The sequence below is a fragment of the Bombina bombina genome, chromosome 5 (genome assembly GCF_027579735.1).
Source record: "Bombina bombina isolate aBomBom1 chromosome 5, aBomBom1.pri, whole genome shotgun sequence".
Lineage (NCBI taxonomy): Eukaryota > Metazoa > Chordata > Amphibia > Anura > Bombinatoridae > Bombina > Bombina bombina.
This window is the reverse complement of record NC_069503.1, coordinates 132,567,909-132,577,375: the sequence shown is the minus strand read 5'-3', so window position 1 is coordinate 132,577,375 and position 9,467 is coordinate 132,567,909. Positions and strand designations below refer to the sequence as shown.

Genomic DNA, 9,467 nt, shown 5'->3' with positions numbered 1-9,467 from the left:
CTTACTTCTCCCCTTGTCTCTTTCCTTTGTTTCCCTTTCTCCCCCCCTTTTTTTTCTCTTTCTTCTCCTCCCTCCATTCTTCTCCTCTCCCTCTCTTTCCTCCTACTCCTTTTGTTTTCCTCCTTGTTTACTCTTTCTTTACTACAATATTCGGTGCACTTCCTCCAGATACTGCATTATATCATACCCATAAGTCCTTTCCTTTTATTTATTAACTACCAGATTGTCACACACATTCCCAAAATAAGCATTTACTTGTATACTGCGCATCTTATAACCACTAAACTTATTATAATCCCAAATATGCATCAACCTATTCTCCACCTAATAGTAATTGCTGGACTTTGCGTGTCCAATATTAGATCACAATCTTCACTTTATCTGTGATACATCATATATGTTATCTTGTTTTTGCTTTGTTAAAAAAAAACCTTTGCATTGTATTAGCTGATTTATTGTTATCTAATGTATCTGAGCTATCTTTTTTTTACTGTTGTGCTGTAAACCTCAATAAAAATTATTTGAAAAAAAAAGAAAAGAAAAAAGAAAAATTGATAATAGAAGTATATTAGAAAGTTGTTTAACATCACATGCTCTATCTGAATCACGAAAGAGAACATTTTTGGATTTCATATCCCTTTAAGTTTGGGGTCAGGGATAACAGCTAGGGTTATAGCTAACCTTTTCCATGTATACACCATGCAGTCCTCTGTGGCATCCAAGGGGTTAATTAGAGATAGCCCTATAGGGTGGCATCATAGTGTGCAATATTTACACACATTTTTGCCAGTCACAATAGGTACAATTCCTTGCAAGAACTCCAAATAAAAAAACGGAATTATTTGCTAATTTCAAATATTTAGCAATTATTTATTTGTAATATATGAGCAAATTTTCACTGAAAAGATAGGTTTGTCCTACAGAACAAGTTCAATACATATTAATTCAAAGAGAAACAAGGTTACAGGTAACCTAAACAGTATCATCATAAAAAACAATTTTCAAATAAATGTAGTAAACTATACAAGTTCACACAATTGAAAGAAACTAAATTAAATTGAGTGTTTCGATAGTGTATAGATCAGTGAGAATTTATTAATATGTGAAAGAATTACATACAATTATATTATACTCTTTATTAATGAGTGTATCACACAATTACAAATCCCAGATCTCTTTCAGCTATAGAGATAGTTATGTATAGTGTAAAATAGATTGCAAGCTTCTGAACCCATTGCCATATTCAGTAGTTATGAAAGACTAGTTTATCATGTAGGGTGATGACAGCACCAGAGGGTTAATGCCGTCTTCACGGAAAAATTCTGCGAGTGGTTAGAGAGTGACACCAGTACCAAGTCAAGGGCTTCTTCATCCAAGGATTAACTAAAGCAGATGAAATAAAAAAAAAGTTATGTCTGTTCCAGTTGTTTTCATGGAAAGTTTAATTTTGATTCAGAAATACAGTAGTTTACACCAGGGATAGGCAATCTATGACCAAGGGCCAAATCAGAATCACTGCCTTTTGTATACAGCCTGTAAGCTAAGAATGTTTAAATGCTTGAAAAAAAGGGTAAAAAAATAAAATTTTGTAACACATGAAAATTATTTATAATTCAAGGGGTCGATCCGATATAAATCGTCGCCCGCAAAAGTCGGCGACGCCAATATTTGCGCGGATTTGGTATCCTATATACGGCGTAACCTAGAAGTTACGCGTGTATATTTCTGCCGTCGCCCGTAGTTTTTTGGGCCATAGGCAGGTATACCAAACCCGCGCAGTTTGGTATCCAATATGCAGCGTAAGGACTTACGTGGCAAAAATGGAGAAAACTTACTCCATTTTCACCTCGCCACAAAAAGCAGCCGTAAGAAGCCTTACGCTGACTATTGGAGCCCCGTAACTCCCTAAACTAACTAGAAAATAAACCTAACACCTAACGCATGCGCAATGTCTATCTCCCTGTCAACCGCGATCTGCTAAAATAAACCTAACACCTAACGCATGCGCAATGTCTATCTCCCTGTCAACCGCGATCTGCTAAAATAAACCTAACACCTAACGCATGCGCAATGTCTATCTCCCTGTCAACCGCGATCCCCCCCCCGAAATCCCTAATAAAGTTATTACCCCCTAAACCGCCGCTCCCGGACCCCGCCGCCATCTACATAAACTAACCCCCTACTGTGAGCCTCTAAAACCGCCGCCATCTACCTTATCTATCCCCTAATCTGACCCCTTACACCGCCGCCACCTATATAAAAATTATTAACCCCTAATGTAAGCCCCTTACACCGCCGCCATCTCTATTAAAATGATTAACCCCTAATTTAATCTACCTACCCCGCCGCCAGCTATATTATCTATATTAACCCTAAGTATATTATAGTTAATATAGGTATTACATTATATATATTAACTATATTAACCCTAATTATATTAGGGTTAATATAGTTAATATAGTTACTATAGTATTTATATTAACTATATTAACTCTATCTAACCCTAACTAAATTTATATTAAATTAATCTAATTCATTTATAAACTAAAATATTCCTATTTAAATCTAAATACTTACCTATAAAATAAACCCTAAGATAGCTACAATATAATTAATAATTACATTGTAGCTATGTTAGGGTTAATATTTATTTTACAGGTAAATTGTTAATTATTTTAACTAGGTATAATAGATATTAAATAGTTATTAACTATTTAATATCTACCTAGTTAAAATAATTACCCAATTACCTGTAAAATAAATCCTAACCTAAGTTACAAATACACCTACACTATCAATAAATTTAATAAACTACAAACATCTATCTAAAAATACAATTAAATTAACTAAACTAAATAGATCAGCCAATAGAATGCGAGCTCAATCTGATTGGCTGATTGGATCAGCCAATCGGATTGAACTTGAATCTGATTGGCTGATTCAATCAGCCAATCAGATTTTTTTAACTTAATTCCGATTGGCTGATAGAATCCTATCAGCCAATCGGAATTCGGCGGACGCCATCTTGGATGACGTCATTTAAAGGTACCTCATTCCAAGTTCAGCAGTCGGCCGGGATGGATGCTCCGCGGCGGCGGAGCGAAGAAAGAAGATTGAAGATGCCGCCGGAAGAATGAAGACTTTGCTGCCGCTTGGAGGAAGACGTCGCCGGAGGAAGAATTCTTCTTTGCCGCTTGGAGGATGACATCGCCGGAGGAAGAATTCTTCTTTGCCGCTTGGAGGAAGACATTGCCCGGATCGGATCAGGAGTTCGGCCCGGTGTGGTGAAGACAAGGTAGGGAGATCTTCAGGGGGGTAGTGTTAGGCTTTTTTAAGGGGGGTTTGGGTGGGTTTAGAATAGGGGTATGTGGGTGGTGGGTTGTAATGGGGCGGGGTATTGTATTTGTTGTATGCAAAAGAGCTGAATTCTTTGGGGCATGCCCCCACAAAAGGCCCTTTTAAGGGCTGGTAAGGTAAAGAGCTTTGAAATTTGTTGAATTTAGAATAGGGCAGGGAATTTTTTTTATTTTGGGGGGTTATTATTTTATTAGGGGGCTTAGAATAGGTGTAATTAGCTTAAATATCTTGTAATCTTTTTTTTATTTTTTGTAATTTAGTGTTTTTTTTTTTTGTAATTTAGTTTAGTTAATTTAATTGTATTTTTAGATAGATGTTTGTAGTTTATTTAATTTCTTTGTATAATCCCTGCACCATTGATTCAGCATACAAAGCTGAAGAGGTCTCATGTGAAAACGAGCAAAGGGAATCGCGTCCGATGCTGCAGTCATGAGACCTAAAACTTCCATGCACATAGCCACTGAAGGGAATGACTGAGACTGAAGGTGCCGACAGGCTGCAACCAATTTTAAACGTCTCTTGTCTGTTAGAGACAGAGTCATGGACACTGAATCTATCTGGAAGCCTAAAAAGGTGACCCTTGTCTGAGGAATCAAGAAACTTTTTGGTAAATTGATCCTCCAACCATGTTTCCGAAGAAACAACACTAGTTGATTCGTGTGAGATTCTGCAGTACGTAAAGACTGAGCTAGTACCAAAATATCGTCCAAATAAGGAAACACCGCAATACCCTGTTCTCTGATTACAGAGAGTAGGACACCCAGAACCTTTGAAAAGATTATTGGAGCGGTTGCTAGGCCAAATGGAAGAGCAACAAATTGGTAATGCTTGTCTAGAAAAGAGAATCTCAGAAACTGATAGTGTTCGGGATGAATCGGAATATGAAGGTATGCATCCTGCAAGTCTATTGTTGTCACTGTCTCAGGCAATGCCTGTAATGAGATAAAGTAAAAGTTGGACCACAGCCACTGAATGGAATTAAATGAGGTGTTGTAGCAAGTTGTGTAGTGGGCAGTTACATAGACATTACCTCTTAGTAACATGTAATAGTCCAACATACACACAAGTAGCAGTTATTATGTGAAGTAGTTAGGCTCACAGATAGGCTATGGCTGTCGCAGCATGTGTGGAGGAATGGTATACAGCAAACTAACAGTTGAGCTTGTTCTCAGGCAGAAAATGTAACACGCTGTTAAAATAAGGTTATGCGCAAATAAGTAAAAAAAACATGGCCACAGAATAAGAGTATAATGCAAAGTAACCCGTATGGGCTAGGTACCTGGTTTAGGATGAGGCAAGTAAGTTCCGTAAGGACAGAGTTTGGGGAGACCTCGGATGCAGCAGTAGTACTGCGGAGAGGAGAGCTGACAGGCGCCCTGCTTGGCGTGTGACGTCACAGAGGCGGCAGATCCGTTAGCGCTGAGTTAGGCTGATACGACAGGCAGGAGAAACAGTGCAGGCTGGAGGGATGACTCGATACTGCAGGTAAGCGAATCAGGATGCAGCTTAGATTAGTTGCAGAGAAACAATACCAAGCAATGAAAGGAAGTGGAAAGCTGGTATTTAAGGTGTAACTGAGAAATGTCTTAAAGGGACAATGAATCAGGTTGTGACATGACAGGACACCCCCTCCAATGAGCAACTCCGGTGCTCAAGAACCAGGATGATCGGGGTTCCTTTGATGGAATCGGGAGATCAGTCTAGGAGCCGAAATGTTAGAAGATGGCTCCCAAGAGTTATGTTCTGTAGAGTAACCCTTCCATTTAATCAAGTACTGGAGAACACCTCTTCGATGTCTAGAGTCTAGGATGTCATCAACTTCATACTCCATGTTGGGGTCTATAGAGACTGGAGGCAAAGATTGTCCGGTTAAATGGTCACGTATATTCTTATAAGGTTTGAGCAGTGACACATGGAATGTTGGGTGTATCTTCAAAGTGGAGGGCAGAGTAAGACGAACAGCATTACAGTTGATGATACGTTGAATAGGAAAAGGTCCTATGAAGAGGGGTGAAAGTTTTCGTGAGGGTGTACACAATCGAAGATTTCTGGTGGAGAGCCAAACAAGATCGCCCACAGAGTAGGAGGGAGGAGGAATACGCTTTCGATCATAATATCTCTTTTGTACAGCCTTAGCAGCTTCAATGGCTTGCCTGACAGTTGCGAAGTTGGTGCTGATTGAAGATGTGAGATCAGAAATGTGTGGATGGTCTGGAACTTTTTCGGGGAGGTATTGGAATTTAGGGTGGAACCCATAGTTGGTATAGAAGGGAGTCTGTTTGGTAGTGGAGTGTACAGTGTTGTTGAAGACAAATTCGGCATAGTGTAAATGTTGGGACCAGGTGTGTTGTGCAGTATGACAAAAAGAACGTAGAAACTGCTCCACCCACTGGTTGCTGCGCTCTGTTTGTCCGTTGGTCTGCGGATGGTAGGAAGAGGATAAACTCTTATCTATGCAGAATTGTTTACAGAACGCAGACCATAGGGCACTGGTGAATTGAGATCCCCGATCTGTGAGAATTTTCGTGGGCAAACCATGTAGTTTTATAACGTTGATCAGTAGAAGTTGTATGGTTTCAGCAGCGGTCGGTAGCTTATGATAGGGTATCAGATGGAGCATTTTGCTGAATAGGTCCACAACAACTAGGATTGTTGTGTTGTTACCAGATTTCGGTAAGTCAACAATGTAGTCAAGAGCGATCTGCTGCCAGGGTTTATCCGGGGTAGGAATGGATAGTAATAAACCGAAGGGTGGTCTTTTATTCCTCTTTGTAATAGTACAAATGTGACAAGTGTTTACATAGAGGGCAACATCTGATGTCATGGTAGGCTACCAATAGGATCTATGTAGTAGTTCCTTGGTTTTAGTTAAACCACAGTGTCCACCTAGAGGAGAGTCATGAGCGGATTTCATTAATTGGTTACATAGTGAAGGTGGAATGTATATCTTTCCTTGGTAGCAATAGAGATCTTCAGTGTTCTTCTGTAGTAAGTCTAATGGTTTAGTTGTATCTTTGGTTTGTTCTGTGTGTAGATACGGAAGAGCATCTACTAGGAAGAGAAGAAAATTTTCTTTGGGGATAACCAGTTGAGAGGCAGGTGAAGTAACTAGCGTATCAGGCAAACGAGATAGGGCATCTGCTTCCCATTCTTGTTTGCTGGTCTGTATGTAATGAGGTAGTTAAACCTAGAAAAAAAAAGATTCCAACGAACTTGGCGTGCTGAGAGAGTTCTAGTGCACTTCAGGTATTGCAGGTTCCTGTGATCCGTATAGACTATGGTCGGGGTGGTTGTGCCTTCGAGAAGATGTCTCCATTGTTCAAATGCTGCTTTTATCGCTAGAAGTTCTTTTTCTCCAATGGGGTACTTCCTTTCGGCTGCGGTCAGACTCCTGGAGTAGTAGGCGACTGGATGTAAAGGTTGTTGAAGAGCATCTCTTTGGGACAGGATGGCACCAAGGGCAAAGTTGGATGCGTCCACCTCCAAGGTGAATGGTAAGTCGGTGTTAGGATATCAAAGTATGGGAGCTGTAGTGAAACTTTTTTTTAGGAGATCAAAGGCGTTTTGGGTGGCAGTTGTCCAAGTGAATTTTGTGTTCTGTTTAGTTAAGTTAGTAAGAGGTTTGGCGAGCATGGAATAGTTTTTAATGAACTTTCTATAGAAGTTGGCGAATCCTAAAAAGCTTTGGACTTGTTTCTTAGTGGTAGGAACCGGCCAATTCAAAACTGTCAGGATTTTGTTGTCGTCCATGCGAATGCCCTTGTCGGATATAATGTATCCAAGGAATGGGATGCTGTTGGCATGGAAGGTGCATTTTTCTGCTTTCACAAACAATGAGTTACTTTTAAGACGTGAAAGAACTTGTCGGACATGGTTCTTATGTTCTGTTAGGGTTTTAGAAAAAATGAGAATATCGTCTAGATAAATTACCACAAAGGAATCAAGTATATCCTTGAAAATATCATTGATCAGATGCTGGAAAGTGGCAGGAGCATTGCAGAGACCGAATGGCATGACGACATATTCATATAAGCCGTCAGCCATTCGTCTCCTGCCCGCATTCTGATTAAATTATAAGCCTCGCGGAGATTCAACTTGGTGAAAATTTTGGAACCCTCTAAACGCTCTATTAATTCGGAAATAAGGGGCAGGGGGTAGCGGTTCTTTATAGTAATTTTATTTAGTTGTCTATAGTCCACAATAGGTCTGAGAGAACCATCTTTGTTTTTCACAAAGAAGATTCCTGCAGCTGACGGAGAAGTTGAGGGCCTGATGAAGCCTTTTTTTAAGTTATCGTCTATGTAGGTTCTTAGGTGTTGTAACTCAGGCTTAGACAAGGGAAAAATATGTCCGCACGGTATGACTGCTCCAGGTAGTAAATCTATTGGGCAGTCATAAGGTCTGTGGGGAGGAAGATTCTCGGATTCAGTTTTACTGAACACATGGGAGAACTCTTCATAGTCTTTAGGAACATTAGGTTCTAGGCAATCCGTGGGAGGCTGAAGGAGTAGATGGGGAAAACAAGTGGATTTACAATACTTTGAGCTGAATTGGAGTGAGAGAGAGGACCAGGAGATAAAAGGATCATGTTGCCGGAGCCACTGTAACCCTAGTATTAAAGGAAAGTCAGGTGATGTGATTACATCTAATTTTACAAATTCTCTATGGTTACAAGCGGTTGACATGAGGATAGGAATGGTTTCATGTAACACAGGACCTGAAGACAGGACTTCGCCATCAATACCCCTTAAAGGAACAGGACACAATTTTTTAAGCAGGGGTATTTTATTAGATTTACAGAAATTTACATCCAAGTAGGAAAGAGAGGCTCCAGAGTCAATAATCCCTTGGACGGTCACCCGTGATTGGTCCCACTGTAAAACAAGAGGTATTTTGCAATAATGGCTGCATTTAAGATCAGTCTTAATTGAGGAAGAGGGTGTAAGTTGCTTACCCTTTTTCTGGCAGGTGAGGATAGGACAGTCTTTTACCCCATGTTCATCGGAGGCGCAATACATGCATAGGTTCTGAGATCTACGTCTTAACTTCTCCTGAGTACTTAGGGGTCCACGTAGGAATGCAATGTCCATAGGTTCTGTTAAGGATTTTGAGTGTGTGGTGGGCATAGGTGAAGTGGTTTTTGACCTAGATAGTGAGTCATGGGTGGATCTTTCGTGGTGTCTTTCCCTAAGCCTCCTATCAATACAAATACTGAGGTCAATAAGCTGTTCTAAAGTAGGTGGTATTTGGGTACGTGACAACTCATCCTTAATGGCCTCTGACAACCCTAACCAAAATTGATTTCGAAGGGATAAGTTGTTCCACTGGGTGTCAGGAGCCCACCTTTTAAATTCAGCTATATATTCCTCAACCTCTCTTTTTCTCTGCTTTAAGGACCTCATAGCATTTTCAGTGGTTTGTTGTTTGAAGGGGTCCTCATATATTTGTGCTAAAGCAGAGAAAAAGGAGTCTAAAGAATTGAGAATTTCATCGTTATGTTCTAGAAAAGTATTTGCCCAGGCCCTGGGCTCAGCTCTTAGGTAGGAGATTGTTGTCATGACTTTTACCCTGTCATTGGGGTAGGTAAATGGCTTAAGGGTAAATAATAAATAGCAGGAGTTTTTAAATTCCCTAAAATTCTTTCTGTCTCCAGAAAAGGGTTCAGGAGCGCTAATTTGGGGTTCTTGTGGAGGGGGCTTCCTTTCCACAACTTCCTTGATATATGTTTTTAAGTTGTCATTCTCTAGCTTAAGTGAAGTAAGACCTTCAGTTAGGAGATCTACTTTGTTAGTTAGTGTTTTTATGTGTGTAGCCATTTCAGTTGGGTCCATATTAGAAATTGGCTTGGTATTTCTGTCACGGTCTCAGGCAATGCCTGTAATGAGATAAAGTAAAAGTTGGACCACAGCCACTGAATGGAATTAAATGAGGTATTGTAGCAAGTTGTGTAGTGGGCAGTTACATAGACATTACCTCTTAGTAACATGTAATAGTCCAACATACACACAAGTAGCAGTTATTATGTGAAGTAGTTAGGCTCACAGATAGGCTATGGCTGTCGCAGCATGTGTGGAGGAATGGTATACAGCAAACTAACAGTTGAGCTTGTT

At 40.0% G+C, this 9,467-nt stretch overlaps 1 protein-coding gene across 2 annotated transcripts in view; it reads right to left on the bottom strand.

Moving 5' to 3' along the window:
* Positions 1-1,116: 1,116 nt before the first annotated feature.
* The window catches only part of LOC128660082 (retinoic acid receptor responder protein 2), a 53,898-nt gene continuing 45,547 nt past the window's right edge, over positions 1,117-9,467 (bottom strand). For both annotated transcript variants that reach the window (XM_053713696.1, XM_053713697.1), the window contains exon 5: positions 1,117-1,383. The gene's annotated coding sequence lies outside the window, so the exon portion shown is untranslated. The remainder of the gene's footprint in view (positions 1,384-9,467) is intronic.